At 42.8% G+C, this 24,071-nt stretch overlaps 1 protein-coding gene and 1 pseudogene across 1 annotated transcript in view; one reads left to right on the top strand and one right to left on the bottom strand.

Moving 5' to 3' along the window:
• LOC136629154 (zinc finger protein 345-like) overlaps positions 1-3,765 on the top strand; it is a 38,631-nt pseudogene extending 34,866 nt beyond the window's left edge.
• The window catches only part of LOC136629122 (zinc finger protein 135-like), a 489,576-nt gene that overhangs the window by 186,421 nt on the left and 279,084 nt on the right, over positions 1-24,071 (bottom strand). The window lies entirely within an intron of this gene.

The raw sequence follows: 24,071 nt of genomic DNA, 5'->3' as shown, positions 1-24,071 counted from the left end.
TTTGTTGGACATGCCCCGCCCTAAAAAAGACTGGTTAGAAGGGGTAGTGGCACATGATGAGTCATCCGTGGAGTATGATAAACTAGGAGACTGATTGGTCCTTGGACGGTTCCTATATCTTCTTCCTCTAGATCTAGCTCTGTTCCTTTGAGGACCTTCCTGACGAGACCAGTGATTGTTCTGATTGACACTATGGAGTTGAGAAGGAATTTTTTCCTCCAAAAAATGAGCAAATTGGCTACTGCCTCCATTAGGGTTTTTTTTTTTTGCCGCCTTCCTCTGGATCAACATGCAGGAGTGGGTGGAAACGGGCTGAACTGGATAGACACTTGTCTTTTTTCAGCCTAGCATACTATTTTACTATGTTAGATGAGCTCCAAATCAAACGTCATGAACCCGGTGACAGAATCCCTTTAACGAGCAGTTGTAATCTAAGTAAATCTGCACCCACTTTGACATGACTCTGATAACTACTGCTGTCAGGTCATTTTTGGTCATCATGATGATTAATGACCCTTTCAGGTCATGTAAAACCTTCCACATGACTTCTCCAACCGTCTGCTGACTTCTACAACATTTGTCTCACAGCTTTTGTTCCAGGATGAAGATTTAACCAATATTAATGCTACAGAGACTAATGTGAGGGGCGATCAGCGGTGTAAAGAGGGGATTCCTACAAGTAACCGCCCAGGTGAGTAGTAACCACTAAATACAGCAGAGAAGAGTCACAGATTCTCCTCGGTCACCGGCTGCAGATAGTTATGTAGATTCCATGGCGACCTAGAGCAAAACTAAGAATGCTCCTCCCCCACTGGGATAAATATAATATTATATTTTCTTATCTATGGGGCCAGACCTTGTTTCAGCGCACTCTCCCCATCAAGCTGCCCACTATAGTTTCACTAGGTAATAGTGCCACCCCTCCCCCCACCGTTGTGATCTCCCTTTATGTAATAGTGCCCCCTGCTGTTGCCTCAGTTAGTAATGCGACTTCCTCTGAGACTCCAAACATTGATATAGCTAGAGTCCTATGGGCCCAAGAGCAAAGTTTAAACACCAAAAGATTTAATTCCATATAATTCCTGTCCATCTCCAAGTGGCAGCATCATACTTTTATGTCCCCCAAACTACTCCCTCATCCTCCAAGGTCCTGCAAACAGTCCCTATCATCCTCCAAAATGCTCACATCATATTCCACTGTACCCCAAACAGCCCCCATGCTCATCAATGTACCTGAACAGACCCCATTATCCTCCACTTTTCCCCATCATTCTCAGTTGTGTTGTGTGCTCTCTCACCGGCTCACAATGAGACCTCACTTCTTTCCCCCCGACGCGGTCACTCAACTACAGTGAACACTGGAGCCGGGAGGAAGGTCACTCTTTCAGCCTGTGAGAGAGAGCGGGACACAGCGGTACTGTGAGTAAGACTGTCAGAACTAGTAGCGGCAGGAGCTGCCATAGCTTTGAGATCGGGGCAAACTAGGTGGCCATAAACATGTGTGGGGCAACCCAGCTTGGTTGTCACCTGCCCCCCTGCCCCCGGCCTAGTCCTGGTCTGACATGACAGGATATAGAATTATTGTATGTACTAAGCTGTCTTATAGATGAGCAGCTCTATGTTTGCTGTACACTGTGTGTTCCTGACATCCGGCTTCATGGGAGATTTTATATGAGTTTTTTTTATGGAAAAACAGAAACTGATCTTGGTGCAGAAATGGCCGAACTCCATCTGTATGGAAAATACTATTTCTGTAGCTTGGGCTCGGAGATCTACCGGGAACAGGAACCCAGAGGTTGTACAGGACTCTGCTGTCCAGTACTTTTCATGACCCTTTTTCAGACCCCGTGGGACCCCCATGTTATTGATGAAAACCAGAATTTGCTTGTAAGTCCCGATTCACATCTGCAGTTTCTGGTGATGTTTTCTGCACCGACAATCACTTAGTGTTTAAGTGAGCTGCAAACTAAGTGACTTCGATGAGTGAGCGATTCTCACTCACTCGCTCTGTCAGGATCCGTGTTTACATGGGCTGACAGTCATCCCTAATGGCTCTTTTCAGTGATTACTCTAGCGTCTGTCAGCCTGTGTAAAAGCACCCTTAGATGATGATTACATTTTGCTGCATGACTTGTTATTTGTATAGTAATGTTATAAAATATCAGCATCATTTATAAGGTTTGTAGTATTAAAGAATAATCAGCGTTATTCTTGGCAGATGACGGTACCGGGAGCTCAGAGGGACGTCTGATATCTGCAGGTACTAAAGCAGAGGATTGTGGTATCACACAAGATACATATGAAGAACCTGCCATTATCCCAGATATCTCAGCCCATCCCAGCCAAAATACATCATCTGATCCTCTTATACAGGTCCCATCTTGTGATCCATCACACACTGATAAAGGTCACAGAAGGGGAAAACATCAAGAAACCCATACAGGAGAGAAGCCATTTTCTTGTTCAGACTGTGGGAAATGTTTTGCACAGAAAGCAAGCGTTTTTAGACATCAGAGAATTCACACAGGAAAGAAGCTGTTTTCTTGTTCAGAATGTGGGAAATGTTTTACACGGAAATCAGCCCTTGTTGATCATCAGAGAATTCACACAGGAGAGAAGCCATTTTCTTGTTCAGAATGTGGGAAATGTTTTGCATTCAAATCAGTCCTTTTTGATCATCAGAGAATTCACACAGGGGAGAAGCCATGTTCTTGTTCAGATTGTGGGAAATGGTTTGCACATAGAGCAAACCTTTTTACACATCAGAGAATTCACACTGGAGAGAAGCCGTTTTCTTGTTCAGAATGTGGGAAATGTTTTGCACATAAAGCAAACCTTTGTACACATCAGACAATTCACACAGGAAATAAGCCATTTTCTTGTTCAGAATGTGGGAAAAGTTTTAGACAGAAACCAGCTCTGGTTAATCATCAGAGAATTCACACAGGAGAGAAACCATTTTCTTGTTCAGATTGTGGGAAATGGTTTGCACATAGAGCAAACCTTTTTACACATCAGAGAATTCACACTGGAGAGAAGCCGTTTTCTTGTTCAGAATGTGGGAAACGTTTTAGACAGAAACCAGGTCTGGTTGATCATCAGAGAATTCACACAGGAGAGAAGCCGTTTTCTTGTTCAGAATGTGGGAAACGTTTTAGACAGAAACCAGCTCTGGTTGATCATCAGAGAATTCACACAGGAGAGAAGCCATTTTCTTGTTCAGACTGTGGGAAATGTTTTACACTGAAATCAAACCTTGTTGATCATCAGAGAATTCACACTGGAGAGAAGCCGTTTTCTTGTTCAGATTGTGGGAAAAGTTTTACACAGAAAACACACCTTTTTAGACATCAGAGAATTCACACAGGAATTTAGCTGTTTTGTTCAGAATGTGGGAAAAGTTTTAGACAGAAACCAGCTCTTGTTGATCATCAGAGAATTCACACAGGAGAGAAGCCATTTTCTTGTTCAGATTGTGGGAAATGTTTTACACGGAAAGCAAAGCTAATTCGGCATCAGAAAATTCACACAGGTAAAAAGTAAAGTGACATGTCATGCACAAGAAAAAGGAAGCAATTTAGGGCACTAAGTGATGAGTAAGAAATGTATGTAATTACTGATAAACATCTGTTATCCAGAAACAAATATAATCCAGATAACCCACCTTTATATCAGCCGTGTACATAGAATATTTCACACTGATACATATAACTGCGTCTCTAAACTTGTTTCTAACTGTTGATAAAAGTTTACTTGTATAACTTACATGTCTGTGTTTGGGCCGATCTTTCCTCTTCCTATTAGATGATGTTTCCTCAGAACTGATGGAGATGAGGGAGAGCTGGTACCCATTATGTGTATAAGTAGTGAGGGGAGAATCACTGCCGATCCCGGACTTTGTGGAGTTTGTTAGGACATTTTTTGGTTTTGAGAATGATCCTTTCATAAATGATAACTATAAGAACCGTATTCCACCGCTGAGCCCAGCAAGGGCGTCTCCCCTCCATCTCATCGCTATAGAGTCATATACTAGGAAGAATCGCACACAGTAATATACAGCTGTGATCACATGGGAAAGGTGCTACAACTTCAGTGTAACATATCCGACTTGATTCATACAGGACTCCAAAACTTGGGCGCAAGCAAGCCACCTATACGTTTCACACTCAGGTGAGGTCTTAATTGTCTGCAAGGAGGTCAAGAGGGGTGTCCTTAAGAGCACCGGGAAGGGGGGGAGTGGAGACCCCTGGGGGTGAGTGGGTTGGGGATGATGTAGTTTCTCCCCCAAGGAGCGCACCCAGAAGGCTTGCTATTCCCAATTATTGTTTTACAGACTTTTTAAAACCTCATACATAATTTAAAGGAATGCTTCCATCCAATAGGTGGGACTGCAGAGATGTTGTTCAATTTTCCTTGTTTGCAGGTCTAAAGTAAAAATTCACATTCCTTGTTACTGGGCTAATTATTTACTGTTATGGTTATCTCTAGAGATGAGCGAGTATACTCGGTAAAGGCAAATGCTCAAGCGAGCATTGCCTTTATCGAGTACCTGCCCGCTCTAGATGAAATGCTCGGGTGCCTGCGTGGGGGAGCGGTAAGTAGCGGCTGTCAGCAGGAGGGAGCGGGGGGGGGGGGGGGGGAGAGAGAGGGAGGGAGAGATCTCCCCTCCGTTCCGCTCCGTTCTCCCCCGCAGCTCCCAGCCCGCCGCCGGCACCCGAACATTTAATCTAGAGCGGGCAGGTACTCGATAAAGGCAATGCTCGCTCGAGCATTTGCCTTTACCGAGTATACTCGCTCATCTCTAGTTATCTCCCATGTTCTTTATCTAAATGCTATTTATCTAAACCTGTCTGTGCCCTCTTACCCTCTACCATGTTCCTGCCCTCCCATGTGATCATGTGTAGTTAGAAAATATGGCTATAGATTTGTTCCATTATAAGCCTGAGGAAGGGCCCTGCACAGGTCCAAAAATCGCTATAACATCATATATTTTGTTAGCCGTTAAAAGCTATCATATCTACAAGGTAACTTGATTTCTGTAACTGAGAACAATCACATGTTTGCACCCTGATATGGACTATTGCGCCATACTATCTCTTCAAAGTTACAACTTGTATAGATAGATGTATAAAGGCATTCCCTATATCCTTAGTTTTGTGATCAGGCTTTACAGGTAACACATATCCACCGCCACAGCGGTCTCAGTCACATCTGACATACCATTGCTTGAACACACATTTAAAACGTTCTTCTAAAAACAGCTGATAGCCCTTATATATTACGCTCACTAGGGATCCTCCCTCCTCCCAGCTAACCTTATAAAGGCTGGGGGATATTTCAGAGATCTTACACAATATATTCATCTATCAATCATTAGCTACTTTCAGTATATACATATGACCAATGTTATCCTTATATGCAGACATTATTCATAAAAAAACAAAAAAAAACACAATTTTTATAAAGAGGGTATAAAATACTCACAAGCAGATACAGTTTAAACAAGTTCCACATATATAATACTAGCTGATGTACCCGGCTTCGCCCGAGTTAATTTGCTACTGGTGTTTATCTGGTTTTCACAGGGAAAATCTTATGAAGTCGTCGTTACTTTAGAGATACCGGAAAAACATATATTCCCCATTTTGCATAGTTCTCTGCGTTACCCAGGAAACACCACGGGAGGTAACCATGCGACGTTTCCTTTATGTAAAATGACATTAGGAAGTGAGAGAATTAGATTCCATGCATAAAATTTGGATGCTAATTCTTTTGCGCATAGAATTGAATAATCAAGTTGGGACCAATTAGCTTTTCCTATTTATAACATAATTAATGCTAGTGCCAAATTTCACGTTTCTATGACACCGGAAAGTGAGTAAATTACATTCCGTACGTAAAATGTGGACGCTAGCTCTTTTGCGCTAGAATTGAATAATCGAGTTGGGACCCATTAGCTTTTCTTATTTATGACATAATCAATGCTTGTGCCAAATTTCACGTTTCTATGACACCGGAAAGTGAGGAAAATGCATTCCGTACTTAAAATTTGGATGCTAATTCTTTTGCGCATAGAATTGAATAATCGAGTTGGGACCCATTAACTATTTCTATTTATGACATAATCAATGCCCGTTCCAAATTTCATGTTTCTATGACACCAAGAACTGAGAGAATTAGATTCCGTACGTAAAATTTGGACGCTAATTCTTTTGTGCATAGAATTGAATAATCGAGTTGGGACCCATCAGCTTTTCCTATTTATGACAGAATCAATGCTTGTGCCAAATTTCACATTTCTATGACACCGGAAAGTGAGAAAATTACATTCCGTACGTAAAATTTGGATGCTAATTCTTTTGCGCATAGAATTGAATAATCAAGTTGGGACCCATTAGCTTTTCCTATTCATGACATAATCAATGCTTATGGCAAATTTCATGTTTTTTTATAACATTGGGAAGTGAGAGATTTAGATTATGTACGTTAAATTTCAACGCTAATTCTTTTGCGCTAGAATATAATAATCGAGTTGGGACCCAATTAATTTTCCTATTTTGGAAATAATCTATGCTTCCGCCAAAATTCATGTTTCTACGACATCGGGAAGTTGGAGAACTTTTGGCGAGTGAGTCAGTGAGTCAGTGAGGGCTTTTCGTCTTTATATATATATATAGATTTACTTATTGATTTTTTTTAAATTTCCAATTAGAATATGACTGACAGATTCTGTCAGGAGGAGAAAGTTTCTGCAAAGCAGAGAATCTCATCAGAATTCTCCTTGACACAATTGTCCCATATGAAAATCACAGAAGCATCTTCATTTGTTTTTTGAGCAAAGCCGCAATGAAAACGCAGCTCACAACTATTTTATTGGTCTTGCAAATTATTTCCAATTGTAACCCCTGCCATGCAGGCTAATATTTGTGCAACCTCTAGTTTCATGCTTAAATTAAATGACAGTATGTGCTTATTATTACATTAAGACATAAATTGTTTTGTGCATGTATTTGTTCATTGCTAATTGGCACCTGCAAGGTTAACTATTCAAATGTTCAGGTCTACAACTACATATAGATAAGCTGTAGACTATGACATTTTACACATACAGCCCATAATCACCTGTATTTAGTTCTACACCTGAGGCCTTACAATCTAATGCTGAAACCAAGTCTCTATTCAACTCTTTGGATAAAGAAAAGAACTAAAAACATGGAGAGACATGCATGCAGTCACTAAGTATAGCAAATTGATGATGATCCACAAGGGGTTACACATAAGAAAAACCTACAACCGTGTTCTGTACAGAATTTACGGAGAAATGGAATAATATCTTGTCGGAATGTTCCTTAAGGCTTCCGGAGCTGATTATGAAATATGAACAATATGAGCTTCAAGAACTAAACATGAACATTGGAGGAACTGAGAAATCACTTATAGAAACAGTCAGTCTGACTGAATATGAAAATATGCAGATAAGCATCAAGGTAAATCGATTTAAACTGGAGGAATCCATCATGCTGATAAAGAAACACAAATTTGAGAGGGACCAAACAGATTACAACAGAGGAGAAATCTACAAATAGAAAGGTAACACCCGTCACGGGAAACCGGAATCGATTTTGAAAGATAAAGGGCAGAACAACAAGTCATGAACAAGAGTAACCTTCTCCTCGTCTGATTTTATGGAATGGGATACAAATTATAAATCGTGAAGCCGTAACCAATCAAGCTCAGAAGATTCCACCATCAGAAATGAAAGCAAAACAAGAACATCAAAAAAAGGTTAGAAGAGCTAGAAAGAAAAAGGAGATACGTAAGTCGGGTGGGGAGGAAATGAATAATAACATAGGACTTCTAACCCCTGTTGTTACATCTGAAGAACAACTATAGGTTCTAAATAAAGGACTACATTTTGTACCGAGTGAAGATTTTGCATTATTTCCAACCTTTACCCATCTGAATCGGTTCGTCAGAGCCCTTGTAGTTACAAAAACATTTCTTTGAGGCCACAATATGGATAATGAAAATGTTAATTCTAGAGGGATTAGCAAAACACAATGAATACCAAAGAAAACATTTTGCTGAAGTAATGGTACTACTAGATCTTCAGGATTTGGAAAGAGAGAGTGCAAGTACAGAAATAGAGAATAAAAAAAGAGAAACCAAGCATGAATATATGGAACTGTTCTTTCTACCCTATGTCAGCAAGAATGAAATGTGTGGAGGACTTCCAGCAAATGATGGAAACAGAACTAAAAGAATTACAAAAACAGTTACATAAAGTGAAGTCAAAATACAGAAATCTATCAAAAAACAATACGAAATGCTGAAAATCCTAAAGGCTAATGTAAATATCATTCTAAAGAAGTTGGATAAGGGTGGAAATATAGTTCTTATGGGCTACAATATATTCAAATCTTATACATAAAATGCTGGACAATGATCAACTCTAATGAAAGGCTCAAAGAAGATTCAACACAAGAATGCATGGAGAAACTACATACCTTTTGGAAGAAGGTCAATGCCCTGGAAGCTCTAACAAATAAGGAAGCTACTCTCCTATACCCAGAGCACCCAATAACTGCTAAGTTTTATGGATTACCCAAAATCTATGAAAACATTTTTCCTGCACCTATGCGTCCAATCGTTGCAGGCATTGGGTCTCCTTGTGAGCACTTAACTCCTTAGTGACGGCCCTATAGTCTTTTTACGTCCTGCTGTTGCAGACCGTGTATGGAAGGAAATAGCGCCAGTATCTCCTTCCATACAGTGCGGGCATCAGCTGTTTATTACAGCTGACAACCGCGGGCAATAGCTGCAATTGGCCGTTCGTCCAATTGCGACTATTAACCCTTTAAATGCTGATGTCAATTCTGACAGCAGCATTTAAATCCTCCAAACGATGTTCGGGGGGTCCTGTACCCCCCCCCCCCCACACACGTGCGGTGAGATCGGGGGAGCTATGCAGATGTCATGGCAGCCGGGGGCCTTCTGAAAGGGTGACTTCATAGACTGCCTGTCAAAAAAGCAGCATGACGTAATGCTATAGCATTATGTCATACTGCTCAAGAGTAACGATCCACGCCACCATATAGTAATTAATGAGAATAACTCACCTGGTGCCCAGCGGGGTTCCCGTAGACCGTTAGATCCTATGGGAACAACCCGCCAGCACTTGTGATCCGAGTATGCCTGTAGTAGTATACGAAGAGACTTCAGATATCCTTCGATGGGGAAGGAGAGCCGCCGGAGTAAAAGCAATCCCAAAGAGAGAAAAAATCCCCCTCAATGGGTTAAAACAAGCAAGCTTCAAATTAGAAAAAAGCTCTTTCCGCGCTCCTGCTGGAGCTCCTCTTCGGAAGAAATAAACTGTCGTAGCAGACAGTATTTATATAAATTAATCATAAATTTATTTCCGAATAAAAAATTGCATGCAAGTAAAGGTCTTGCAGCGATAGTTCAACAACGCGTTTCGGCGTTCTACAGACGCCTTTCTCAAGTATACAGAGTGATAAAAATGCAACATTTAAATAGCATGTCTTACCTTTTTGGAGGTGGGGGTTACAGGTGCTTGGCGCGCACCTCCGTACCGTGTCGCTCTGGCGCGGTATCTAGGTGTCATAGCTATGCAGCGGAGAGGGTGTTCCAGCGTACATGTACGCTGGTACTGAACGTAAACTCCGTAATTTTAGAAGGGAAGGCACGCTAAATGTGTAACTCCCGATCTGATGTGTGAAAACGAAAACTCCGACCTCCAAAGAGATTAATGCAATCACATTCATTGTGCTAAAAATTCAATCTAGATCCATTAATGGAGAATGTTAATATAAAGATAGAATACTATATGGTGGAATTGTATATATGCATACATCAATGATGAATAATATTGAAATAATATATTTCGGGTGATATGTAAAAAAATAAATATTTAAATTAATCAAAAGGGAATAAATAGAAAAAACACCTAAAAAATGGGCCCATTACCAATGAACTCAATAAATCAATACAACCATAATACCTTATCAAAAAACAGGGATATATACCTAAAACTTCATGCTAAAAATCTAGAACAGATGGTGATGGGAAAATATATATAACGGTTACTGATAAAAAATAAATATCAACATTTTTCTAAAACCTCGTTCAAACCAAACGGAGTTAGGGTATTTAATCTAAAAATCCAGAACATCTCTCTTGTCCTTAGTTGTGCAAACGAGAGAGTGTGAATATGTTCTACTGGTGTTATTTTCATGTCCTTTTGGATTTTTGTTGTGTTTCTCCGAAAAATGGCGTGAAACGCTATGTTTAGAATAACCTGTTATATTAAATCTATGTTGATTTGCCCTTATATTTAAAGTATTAGTGGTACGTCCTATATACTGCAATCCGCATGGACATTCAATCAAGTATATTATGAATTTAGAACTGCAATTTAAAAATTGATTGATTTTTATATGTTTTTGTTCTTTCGGGCAATATACTGATTTTCTCCCCTGTGTAATATTACTGCAACACTTGCATTTTCTCTTGCCCCAACAATAAACTCCTGTCACCATAGGTTTTTTTATTGTCTCTTTAATGAGTTTTTTATGTGGATTAGATGGGGCTAATGTGTTTTGAATTGTTTTGTTTCTGCGGTAAATTACCTTAGGTTTATCTTGTATTTCTTTGTTTAAAATTGGATCCCTTAATAGGATATTCCAGTTATTTCTCATTATTTTTTCAATCCCAGTTGCTTGGGAATTATATTTTGTTATAAATAACACATTTTTTTCTGAATCTATTGTTTCTATTTTGTGGGAAATTTTTAGTTGGGTCAGCGGACTCATTGAGTGCTTTTATATAAGCAGCATCAATTAAATTCGCAGGATAACCTTTTTGTTTAAAACGATCTTTTAAAACCTGTGCTTGGGAAGAATACATTTCTATTGACGAACAGTTTCTACAAATTTTTTGAGATCTTCCATTTCACCATTTTAGGTGAAATGGAAGATCTCAAAAAATTTGTTTTGGGGATAAATTTTAGGTCCCGTTGTGCATCCAGACATAAGATTAGGGCCACAATGGGTATATTTCTGAACACGGGAGAAACAGGGGTATCCATTTTGGGGTGTAAATCCTCATTTTCATGGGCACTATAGGAAAAAAATGTCTTTAAAATGACATATTTGCAAAAATATGAAATTTTATTTTTTTCTCCTCTAAATTTAATTAATTCCTTCAAAAAAATCGTGGGGTCAAAATACTCATGACACCCCTCAGTGACTACATTAAGGGGTGTAGTTTTTAAAATGGGGTCATTTGTGGGGGTATCTATTATTCTGACACTAATGAACCTTTGCAAACTTGGCTTGGTGCAGGAAAACAAAGTGTTCCTCAAAATGCTGAAAAGTAATGTTAAATTTGTATGTCCTCCTAAATGGTTAAAAAAAACACAAAAGTTTTTCAAATGTGCATTCACAATAAAGTAAACAGATGGAAATATATATCTTATAAAAAATTTGTACAGTATGTTTGGATATATTTGAGATATTACAGTTGAAAATGTGAAAAAATGACAATTTTTCAAAATTTTCCCAATTTTGGTGCTTTTAATAAATATACACAAATTATATCGGTCTCTTTTTACAACCAAAATGAAGTACAACATGTGGCGAAAAAACAATGTCAGAATCACTTGGATATGTAAAGTCTTTACGGAGTTATGCTACGTTGAACAACGCATGTCAGATTTCCAAAATTTGGCTCCGTCACTAAGGCGCAAACAGGCTTTGTCACTAAGGGGTTAAAGGAAACAAAATAGGGCAGTAAAACCACCACATGGGTAAAATCCCTAAAGTGTCTGGTCCTTAAGCTACAAAACAGCTTGGTCCTTAAGGGGTTAAACGCGACAAACAGGGGTATCCATTTTGGGGTGCAAGTCTTCATTTATATGTGTTCTGTCTAAAAACAAAAATGGAAATTTTCTTACTGATAATTCCCTTTCTTGAAGACCTCATGACAGCATACGCAGGAGGCTGCTGACCTGCTGGGACAGGAAGGGGCAGAGCATAAAAGAAACCTCCCCTCCAACACCACCAGTGTTTGTCCTGTCCCTTCAGGACAGCAGCGGCAGAGCTCAAGCATATGCTTTCACATGCCGCCAGATCAGGACTCGCGAAGGCATCGGGCGGCATCGTTCCTGGCAGACCCGGTTATGCCAGTGGGAAATACCTCACGTGGGTGCTAACCGAGACTGTGTGGGCCTGGGTCGAAGGACGGGCTCTCCGGCACCACCGTGGCTGTCATCCAGGTGGCAGCCGCTACATCGGCTCCCTGGCACTAGCGGCTGTTGTCAGACGCTCTGCAAGGGGGCGGGGCATCAGATAGAGTGCACGGAGTGGGCAGGGCCTACCGCTGCTTGGCGACAAATTCAAAAATAGCAGAACCCTGTAGGAGGCTACTACAAGTGGGGATCAGTTCCTAAGGACAGAAGTCCAAGCCCACAGTACAGGATATCGGCCAGGGAGAACCCAGACAATCTCCAAACTGTAAGTGTTCCTATGGGCCAAACTACAAACACCTGCACTACATTCCCTTTACTAATGAAGTTCTAGCTTGTCATGTCAGGACAGGGATACTCAAAAACCTAGGGAGGTTAGGAGGAGATGTAAAAGGTGTCCAGTATGCTTAGTGAAACTGGATGACTTTCCGCTGGAAGTGACGTCTGACGCCAGGAATCGGGCGCCAGAAGCTAGCCAAGAGCAGGAGACACCTGTAGAACTCTCAATCAAAACAGGCTCCCTCTGAAAGCTCCAAGTCCTGGATAGATGAGATCCATATCGGCAATAACTGGAGTATGTCAGAACAGATTCAAGGAGTGCAAGCAGTAGCCAGAGAAAAAGAAGCTGCATTTAGCAAGCATGACACCGGTTTTGGACAAGTTCAGTACATCTATCATTCAATTCCTACTAACGGTCATCCACTCATCAAAGAGAGATACCGTCCTATACCTCCCGCTTCATATCAGTAAGGTAATACTATGATACAAGATATGAAAAATAAAAATATTATTAGAGAGAGCTACAGTCCGTGGGCCGCACCCATCCTGCTTGTAAAAAAGAAAGATGGCAGAGAACGTTTCTGTGTGGATTACAGAAAACTAAATTTTAATCACACATACAGATGCCTACCCATTGCCCCATATAGAGGACTCGCTCACCACTCTCGGGTCTGCCGTATACTTTTCCACTCTTGATTTCATTAGCGGCTATTGGCAAGGGCCCATGTACGGCCCTGACCATGAAAAGACTATCTTTACCACTCCAATGGGCCTTTTCGAGTTTAATTGCATGCCTTTCGGTCTTTGTAATGCACTGGGTACGTTCCAGAGACTTATGGAGCGCTGTCTAGGTCACAAAAATTTTGAGACTGTCCTTCTATACCTGGACAACATGATGATTTACTCGAAAACTTACAAAGAACATCTTCAGCACCTTAAAGAAGTTTTTCAAACCCTCATCCAGCATGGCACAAAGGTAAAACCAAGCAAATGTCACCTACTTCAGACAGCGGTCAAATACCTAGGTCATATCGTCAGTGCTGATGGCATTATTCCAGACCCAGATAAAACTGAAGCAGTTAAAAGTTGGCCTACCCCCAAAATGCTAAAGCACATTCGTAGTTTCCTGGGGTTTGTTGGCTATCTTGCCCGTTTTATCCCCAATTTTGCTCGTCTGGCTGAACTGTTGCAGGAATTATTAAGAGGAAATGCTAAAGAAACTCACAGCAAGTCTATTTTTATTGTATGGGAAGAAGAACAAGAAATAGTCTTCCAAGAGTTGAAAGAAAGATTAATTACGCCCCCACTTCTGGCCTACCCTGATCATTCTAAACCCTTCAATCTATATACTGATGCTAGTTTCCATGGTTTAGGTGCTCTCCTTAGTCTGGTTCAAGATGACAGGGAAAGAGTTATTGTCTGTGCTAGCCATTCTTTAAAAGGGTCTGAGAGAAATGACTAAAGTGATAGTTCATTCAAGTTAGAACTGTTAGCACTAGTCTGGGCCATAACTGAAAGATTCAGGGATTATTTAGCTGCTGCCAAGTTTGTTGTATACACAGACAATAACCCAGTTGTACATTTGAATTCAGCTAAGGCAGGGTCATTAGAACAAAGTTGACTTTCTAAATTATCAAAATTTGATTTCACTGTCAAATATAGAGCTGGTAAGCTAAAAAAATGCTGATGCTCTGTCATGTCTGCCTAACAAAATTGATTATTCCCTTTAAGAAGACTACTGGGAAGAAATCGAGATTCCAGACATTAACGCACGCCAGACTCAGCAGATGACAGTTCCAAGTCCCTCTACTCAAACTTCCTGTTATGTACAGACTGAAAACCAGAGATGGATTCTCCTTCAACAAGACAGCTGAACCTTTGGAGAACTTCAAGAATACCTTTCATCAGGAACCACCACAAAGGGAATCCTCCAGGAAAACCTCTGATACGCAGCTTCTCCGTTTGTGGAGACAAAGGAAAAGACTCTTCTTTCGCAAAGGCTTTCTATTACAGAATTCTATTGATCGAGTATTTGGAAATCGTATCCATCAGATTCTAATTCCCTATAGAGATGCAAGCCAAGTGTTAGAAGCATATCACGACAAATCCGGACACTTTGGAGTACATAAAACTGAGATGACTCTGCGGAAGAGATTCTATTGGATAGGGATGCGAAACGATATTGAAAAATGATGCCATGATTGTTCTACCTGTATAACCCAAAGAAGAGCCAACTCTGATCAGAAGACCAAATTACATCCCATCATTACTAGTAAACCTCTAGAACTTCTCGCCATCGATCATTTGAACATTGAGACTAGTTTGTCAGGCTTTAGTTACGTCTTGACCATGATCGACCATTATACCAAGTTTACCGTGGCTATTCCAGTCAAAGATCTCACTTCTCAGACTACCGCAAGCATTGTTTGGAAGCATTTCATCTTGCCATATGGATGTTCAGAGAAGATTTTATCAGATAGAGGGACCGCATTTGAATCACAATTATTCCATGAACTGTGCAATGTATACGATTGCAGGAAGTTACGCACTACAGCTTACCATCCTCAGGGCAACAGACTCTGTGAAAAAGCAAATCAGACTATCTTAGAATTACTCCAAACCATTCCCCAAGAGAAAAGAGGAAGATGGCCTCAGGTACTCCCTGAAATGATTTATGTATATAACACTGTCCATTGCTCCACGGGATACTCTCCCTACTATTTAATGTTTGGACGACAAGGATGACTCCCTTAAGACCTTGCTTTGGGAAATCGTGTACCCGAAGATTCTGACTTACCTTCTACTACGGTAAATGGGTCCAGGATCATCAACGTCGCTTAAAAGACTATTGTAGACACTCGATTAGAGGGAGTGCAATTGAAGCAGCAGACAGATTTTGATAAACACGCTCACGCAGTTCCTTTACAAATTGGAGATTGAGTATGGTTGAAGAAAGAGCATTGTCAAGGACAATTGGACTCTCGTTGGGAGCTAAAGCCTTATCAAATTACAAGTGTACCTTCTGTGGAAAAAGGACTGTATTATATCACACAGCCTAACAGAAGATCTCAAGTAGTGCATCGAAACCGGTTAAAGCTGTGTCATATATCAGAATCCCCAACAGATTTCAGCGAATCAGAAGGTGAAGACATGCTAGCCAGCCCCTGTCCATCCCCTCTCGATCTAATCAATCTTTGGAGTTGGTTCCTTCATCCGTTGATAATTTTTCCCCCCTTCTAAACCTCAGCCAGAGTTTCCAAGCCCTGTCTCAGAGATGACATCGTCTGTGATAGGACTCTCATCCAGATCTACAGCGCCTATCTTTAGAGTCAGAAGATTACCTGCTCCTTCAGCAATTTCTCTCTGTGGATCGACAAGGAGCAGAAGAGGACAACCACCCATCCGTTATAGGGATAAGTAAACTATTAATGTTCTTTTGTTGTTTCCTGAAAATTTTTTGCGTAAATTTTTAAAACTTTTGTATTTTACTGATATTTTTGTACTTTTTGGGTTTTCATTATTTCTTTTCTTTTAAATGGAGCAACGTTCAAGATATGCACCTCAAGAGACTACTTGTTTTTGTTTTTCTTAAAGTTTATAAACTTTTTCTAACAAGTGGATGTTATTCTATTCTTTATTATGCTTTACCTGCTGCCTCTACCCTATGCCTTAACCTCTCTCTAATTTACATTGTCTTTTAGACATTCCTGGACTTTTTTATGAACTAATCCTGTGGTCCGGTGACATGGAGTTCCTCTTCTCTCAGACTGTCTCGCCATGATTCATTTCTTGTCTCTCTTATACATGTATATTTAAAATGTATGATGTTTCTGACTTTGAGGAGAAGAGCTATGAAGGACCCCATAGTAAACTAGAAGTTAGGACTTAGTCCATTTTCATGCAAAAAAAATGTTCATGTGTTTTCTAAGCTAAATTTTCAGTGAGACATCATTCCCTGCGCGTCCTTCTACTTTTAACCTCTGAGGATGGCTGTGGTTTTAGTGGGGGTGGGGACTGTAGTGGCCCAGAGCGTGGCACTGCAGGGACCACAGGCAATTAGCCATGTTATATTCTGTTGCTGCGACTGTGCTTTGTGTAAAGCATCGTTATTTCTTTAATGTATAATCTGCCCGGCAGCACTGCATTTAGATTTGCTGATTGGTTGCTGGGAGACCAGTGCATAGAGGTTTCTGTGTGGTTGAGAAGGCTAGGGGGAGGAGCTAGCGCGCACAGTGGTTACAGAAGCAGTTAGATTAGCTGTGGACCTGAAGTGCGCAGGAGATTTTGTGAGGAGACACTGTCCTGATTGGATGCTGGTGGTTGTGCTCCCATGCGGGTACGATCGTAAGCGACCAGGTGCCTCAGAGAGTGAGGTAAGTCTTATGTATGATACTCCGGTGCATGCATGGCACCTGTATACGGGCCTGATGTATGATAGTCCGGTGCATGCCTGGCACCTGTATACGGGCCTGATGTATGATAGTCTGGTGCATGCCTGGCATCTGTATACGGGCCTGATGAATGATGGTCTGGTGCATGCCTGGCACCTGTATACGGGCCTGATGAATGATGGTCTGGTGCAGGCCTGGCACCTGTATACGGGCCTGATGTATGATGGTCTGGTGCATGCCTGGCACCTGTATACGGGCCTGATGAATGATGGTCTGGTGCATGCCTGGCACCTGTATACGGGCCTGATGAATTATGGTCCGGTGCCCGCCTGGCATCTGGATACATGAGTGACCAGCCTGCACAAAATCAATCACCTCAGTAAAATTTAAGTTTACATTCAGTCTAATTGGTAGAAGGAAGATAAAAGCAAGCAGAGTTATTTCCCTAAATATTTTACCTCAGAAAAACATCTAACATTTCTCAACTCATTCTTAATTATCTCAGAAGGGAACAGCGTCTCACTAGAAGCCGGATCAGATAACTACTGGCCGCCATTTTGGGATCAGTTATTACACTCCCTGTCACCGGCCATTTATCGTTTCTATGTTTGTACAGTGAAATCTTTCAGGGATCCTTCTCTATCTAATCAGTCATTTTAGCAGTATTTTAGCATTTCTATTTAGTCAGTTTTGGTCCATCATAGCCGCATATAGTATAGCTACTTTAATATCTTCTCCCCTGTATTGCTAAATACTACATATATACCACTACAAGTCTTATTGCAATGTCTTTTACTCCTCTGTAATTGCTGTGAAGAAAATCTACCCCATGAACCGACACAAGAAGCATAGTAAATGTTTGTACCTTTGAATTTGCTATCACGTCTTTATTTCATTCACACTAACAAAGGTGCTGGCGTCACAAGAGACTTTATTTTATATTACAAACCCCACTCCTCAGTTGGATCCTTTGAGTCCTGCTCATGCGGACCTACTGGCCCAGGTGTGTTACTGCCCCATGACAAAGTTAGTGACTACCTGCTCCTCTCCAGACAGCTGCCCAGTTCACACACAAGGTTTCGCACGAAGCACTATAACAATCATTATAATCTTTCCACATTGGAGAATTTGGAGTTCTACAAGGTTCTTTTTTTCTACGATCTTCCTTTAGGGTCCTTTAACCCCCTTTCCTTATACATTCTCCACATCTCATCTGTACGGATGCCATCTTTCAACAAAACTAGGAACATATATCTTATCTGCTTACTCTATCTGGATTCACTTGAGTTATTAGATTTGGATTGGGATTTTGATCTTGTCAAGACTTTCCCTTTTACAAAGATGATCTTACATCTAAATAAAAATCCTCAAGCCCTGAAGCAGTGGCTTGCTTTAGGAACATGTAAGGAAGGGCGCTTTTCTTGTCACAGGACTCACTACATCCCCACTGTGAAATTTTTGAATCTTTAATCATTACCTTTTGATTTTGGGACCCTTGTTTCTTATTAAAGGGGTTGTCCCGCGCCGAAACGGTTTTTTTAAAAATTCAATAGGCCCCCCGTTCGGCGCAGGACAACCCCAATGCATGTGTCGCTGCGGCGACTTCTTCCTTCTTCTTACTTACCTTAGTAAGATGGCCGCCGGGATCTTCACTCACGATGCACCGAGGGTCTTCTCCCATGGTGCACCGTGGGCTCTGTGCGTTCCATTGCCGATTCCAGCCTCCTGATTGGCTGGAATCTGCACACGTGACGGGGCGGAGCTACGCGATTACGCGTAGAAGGGGGTGGAGCCAGAACTCCGCTCGTGCCGAGACCCAAAAGAAGGGAGAAGACCGGACTGCGCAAGCGCGTCTAATCGGGCGATTAGACGCTGAAATTAGACTGCTCCATGGAGACGGGGACGCCAGCAACGGAACAGGTAAGTGAATAACTTCTGTATGGCTCATAATTAATGCACGATGTACATTACAAAGTGCATTAATATGGCCATACAGAAGTATATACCCCCACTTGCTTTCGCGGGACAACCCCTTTAAGTCCCCTTTTCTGGTATACCCTCCATATATTTTCTGTGCTCATACCATCTATTGTGTCTCTCATGGCCTCATCTTTCAATAATGCAACAAACATTTATTTTCTAGTAACCTCAGCCTTATCACCAGTACTCTGTTCCCCATCTCCCGGTAGAAGATTGCTTGGCACCCCATTCTCCTACGTCTTCCAATTGTCTGACAGCCTCCAGGATGGCTTCTATTTCCTGTGCAGTTTGATTGACCAATAAAGCCATAATAACAGACTTGTACACTGGCAGGCACATTTAAATTATTTTATTCCTCACACCCCATGGAAAGGATAGGTATATTAAATGAGATCAGAATAGCGCTCCTACAGACATAAATTGTGGGAAATGAAAAAAGGATGAAAGGGTTTGGACTTACCCGGTACTTAGTGAGGTCCCACAGTGCGGGGGCCTCACTAGTACCTCCAGGTCCAGGAGCGCCTGTAATATAGATAGTTCTTCCTCCCAATCCTCAATCGGAGAGCTTCTCGGATCCTTGTGTCCACCCAGTGACAGGGGACCCAAATATAGTACAATCCGGTGATAAAAGAAAAAATGATCCAAGCGCTTCCCGGGATAGACAGATCCTCTATATGGAAAGTTTCTCCTTAGTTTATTTGCCACGTGCTTCAGCCCATACAAAAGGGCCTTTTTCAAGCACATAACACAATACATAGCAATCCTTTATATGCCTCTCTAACTGCTTCACAGGAACGCAGATGAAGAATTAATAGAGCTTGATCAAGCTAAAATATATGGTATCTTCAACATCTCTAACCATTTATTAAAGAGGTAGAATTACTGACAAAAGGGCTAGGGCATAGGCGGACCCAAGTAACATTTCTGTAGCAAAAGTATAGGCAGACCCCAGTAACATTTCTGTAGCAAAAGTATAGGCAGACCGATGTAACATTTCTGTAGCAATAGTATAGGCGGACCCCAGTAACATTTCTGTAGCAAAAGTATACGTGAACCCCTCAAACCATTCAGCAGAAACTGCATAGGCGGACCCCAGTAAAATTTCTGTAGCAAAAGTTTAGGCAGATCCCTATAACATTTCTGTAGCAAAAGTGTAGGTGAACCCCTCAAACCAGTCAGAAGAAAAGGTATAGGCAGACCCCAGTAACATTTCTGTAGCAAGAGTATAGGTGGACCCATGTAACATTTCTGTAGCAAGAGTATAGGCAGACCCAGTAACATTTCTGTAGCAAAAGTATAGGTGAACTCCTCAAACCATTCAGTGGAAACTGCTTTGGCGGACCCCATTAACATTTCTGTAGCAAAAGTATACGCAGACCCCTGTAACATTTTTGTAGCAAGAGTATAGGTGGACCCCAGTAACATTTCTGTAGCAAGAGTATAGGTGGATCCCAGTAACATTTCTGTAGCAAGAGTATAGGCGGACCCCAGTAACATTTCTGTAGCAAAAGTTTAGGCAGACCCCTGTAACATTTCTGTAGCAAGAGTGTAGGTGAACCCTTGAAACTTTGATCTACCCAGAGTATAAGCGAACCCCTGAAAAATGTGGTTACCAAGAGTGTAGGCGAAGGCCGGAAAAATTAGTTAGATAACAGTATAGGCGAGGGCAAGAAAAACACAAGTACAAGTGCAAGTGCTCCCCAGAAAAATTACTCAACCGCGAGGGCAGGTGAAACCCATAAACATTTTTGAAAGATACAGTTCGCTGTTGCTTAATTTGTAACAGAGCCTGGAAGCAGCCCTGTGACAAAATTGGTGTCTGTTAAAGTATCAATACTTTTGAAACATTGAAAAAGTGTTAAGAAACTTTTAAACAGAGCCGTTTGGGCTGCAGAAAAATTGGCAGTTCAGCGTGATGACATGCTGTTTTAGGAGGAGGAGTCGAAGGAGGAGGAGTAATAATATTCGAGGGTGAGTGACAAAGCTAATTCCCCCTTCTTTTGTGGTGATAGAGGATGTATTTTTCTCCTGTTATTCTCCATTTATCCGTGATGATTCCCCCAGCTGCACTAAACACCCTCTCTGACAAGACGCTAGCGGCAGGACAGGCCAGCACCTCCAGGGCGTACAGCGAAAGTTCGTGCCACGTGTCCAGCTTTGACACCCAATAGTTGTATGAAGCAGAGGTATCACGGAGGACAGTGGTATGACCGGCTACGTATTCCTTCACGATCTTTTTACAGTGCTCCCTCCGACTAAGCCTTGACTGGGGAGTGGTGACACAGTATTGCTGGGGAGCCATAAATCTGGCAAAGGCCTTGGAGAGTGTTCCCCTGCCTGATCCCTGCTCCATTCCTGGTATTTGGCCCTCTGAATTCCATCTTCTGCCACTAGCGCTGTCAGATGGAAACTTTAGCATCACTTTTTCACCAGGGCCCTGTGGTATTGCATCACTCTCATACCCCTTTCCTCTTTGGGAATGAGAGTGGAAAGGTTCTCCTTATACCATGGGTTGGGAAGGGTGTACACCCAGTAATCCGTGTTGGCCAGAATGCGTCTAACGCGAGGGTCACGGGAAAGGAAGCCTAACATGAAGTCAGCCATGTGTGCCAGGGTACCAGTACGCAACACATCGCTTTCCTCACTAGAAAGATGACATTCAGGATCCTCCTCCGCCCATACATGCTGAACAGATGAGAGGCAAGCAGTATGGGTACCCTCTGCAGTGTGCCCAGCTGTCTCTTCCCCCTCCTCCTCCTGCTCCTCCCCCTTCTCCAAAACGCGCTGAGATATCGACATGATGATGGTCTGGCTATCAAGCGACATACTGTCATCCCACCATCTCCTGTTCCAACCACAAAGCTTCGGTGTGAGAACTGGCGACTCTCGGGGCCTCTGTGCCCGCACCACCGGTCCTACCAACCGGGTTGCAGGAGTGCGGCGCAGGGGAGCCCCGGTTCTAGTGATCTCCCCTGGCCGCAGTAAATCTGGTCGCTGCCGGGTTGCCAGGGAGGCAGCTGGCGCTGCCCCGCGCCGCGTCCCCATTTCCATGACTACCAGGCGTGCTTCCTTGGTATCTGTCTGCTTAGCAAGGCTGGGGGCGGTGTTCCCAGCATCTCCTTGATTGTGCCCTGCTGCTGTCAGGCTCCCCGCCCCAATCAGCTGCTGGGGCGGGAGTTCTGACAGCATTTAAATGTGTGTTTTCCTTCCAGTTTTGCCAGTGTTAGTTTGGTCTTCCAGCTGCACCCGCGTATTATTTGACTCCTGTTGTGACCCTGGCTTTCTGACTTCTGCTTTTGGACCTTGACTTCGTTTTTGCCTGACCCCTTTGTACCGCGTACCCTCCTATTGCCGACCCGGATAGTCTGACTATTCTACTGTTTGTTTGTCTCAGTGTCTGTTTGTCTTTCCCGTGTTCCGCTTCCCTAGTGAGTGTAGGGACCGCTGCCCAGTTGTTGCCCTGGGGGTTAGCCCAGGGGGGCAAGTAGGCAGGGACAGGGGTTGCGGGTTTTCTCAGGGACTTCCATTATCTCGGACTCTGTCCTGACAGTAACACTGGCCGAAAGAAGGTCAGACCCTTGTATCCAACCCGCAACTTTGAACCCCTCGATGGAGGCTGTGGCGGATTTAGCAAACCAGGTCCAGGTCCTTACGAACCTTGTCCAGGACCTAACCACACACTTGCAGCTACAGGACCAAGTAGTGGCTGCGGGTTCCGTGCAGCCCTCTTCCGCTCCAGGAACTGTGTCAGAACCTCGGACTACGCTTCCTGATTGCTTCTCCGGGGAGAGAAGTCAGTTTTTTGCATTCAGAGAGAGCTGCAAGCTCTACTTTGACCTCCGACCCCACTCCTCCGGTACTGAATACCAGAAAGTGGGAATTATCATTACCCGCCTGAGGGGAGCGCCCCAAAATTGGGCCTTCTTGTTACCTGCTGGCTTTCCCACCCAACTGCTCTTGATGCCTTTTTTTCCGCCTTGGGCCAAATTTATGACGAACCCGACCGGGCTGGCTATGCAGTTTCTAAACTTCTAGCCTTGCGCCAGGGTTGCATGATGGCGGAAGACTATTGTTCCCAATTCCGCCAACATTGTACGGAATCCGGGTGGAATGACGCCGCCTTGAAAGATGTATTTTTGGCCGGTCTGTCTGAAGGTCTTAAGGACCTACTGGTGGCCCACCCAGAGACTAGGACCTTGGAGCAAGCCATGTCGCTGGCTATTCGGGCCGACCGACGCTTGAGGGCTAGACACTCCACTCGGACCAGTCCACCCCGCACGTCCACTTCTTCTAATGACCCGACTTTATCACCTCCCACCACATAGCCCATAGAGCTTGGAACCATGAACCCTAAACAACGACGGGAATATCGCCTAAAGAAGAATCTCTGTCTCTACTGTGGGGAGTCGGGTCATCGCATTGCGACCTGCAAGAAGAAGCCACGGCAGGAAAACTTCCGCTCCTAGGCAGTTATCGGGAGGACTGTCTAGGAGCTAAGGTACTCTCTGTGATGTCCAAGATGTTATTGCCCTGCACCCTAGAATTCCGTTCTTTCTACCGTACTGGGCAAGCCTTCGTTAATTCTGGGGCTGCTGCAAATTTCGTTAATTATAATTTTGTGACTCAACTGTCTGGGTTTTTGTTACGCTTAGAGACTCCAATTTTGGTTTCAGGCATTGATTCCACTCCATTGCAGGTGGGTCTAGTTAATCTGGTTACCCCGGAAGTAAGGTTTACAGTAGGAGCCCTACATATTGAGTCCTGCACATTTCTTGTGATGAGAGACTTGTCTGTGGACGTCGTTCTAGGTCTACCCTGGCTACAGGAGCACAATCCTGTAGTTAATTGGGACACGCTGGAACTGGTAGAGTGGGGTCCCCGCTGTGCCAATCACCTACATCCAGTTGGGGTTCTTGAAGACAGGATCCTATGCTAACACTATCCCTGTATAAGCAGCAGCACTTGCCCTAACCTCTGCCAGCCTGCGTCTGAGGCGAGCCGCAGGCAGGACCAGTTTAAGTACTCGGAGGTGATCTGATCGGCCCAGCCACTCACTACTGTGGGGGTGAAGAGGGCTGGCATGTCACAGCAGGAAGTGGTAATGCCTTCCCCGCATATCTATTGGCTAGAAAATGGCGCTAAACATGCGGGGAAGG

The sequence above is a fragment of the Eleutherodactylus coqui genome, chromosome 5, assembly GCF_035609145.1.
Source record: "Eleutherodactylus coqui strain aEleCoq1 chromosome 5, aEleCoq1.hap1, whole genome shotgun sequence".
NCBI lineage: Eukaryota > Metazoa > Chordata > Amphibia > Anura > Eleutherodactylidae > Eleutherodactylus > Eleutherodactylus coqui.
The sequence above is the reverse complement of the archived record's forward strand: the minus strand, read 5'-3'. Positions and strand labels throughout refer to the sequence as shown.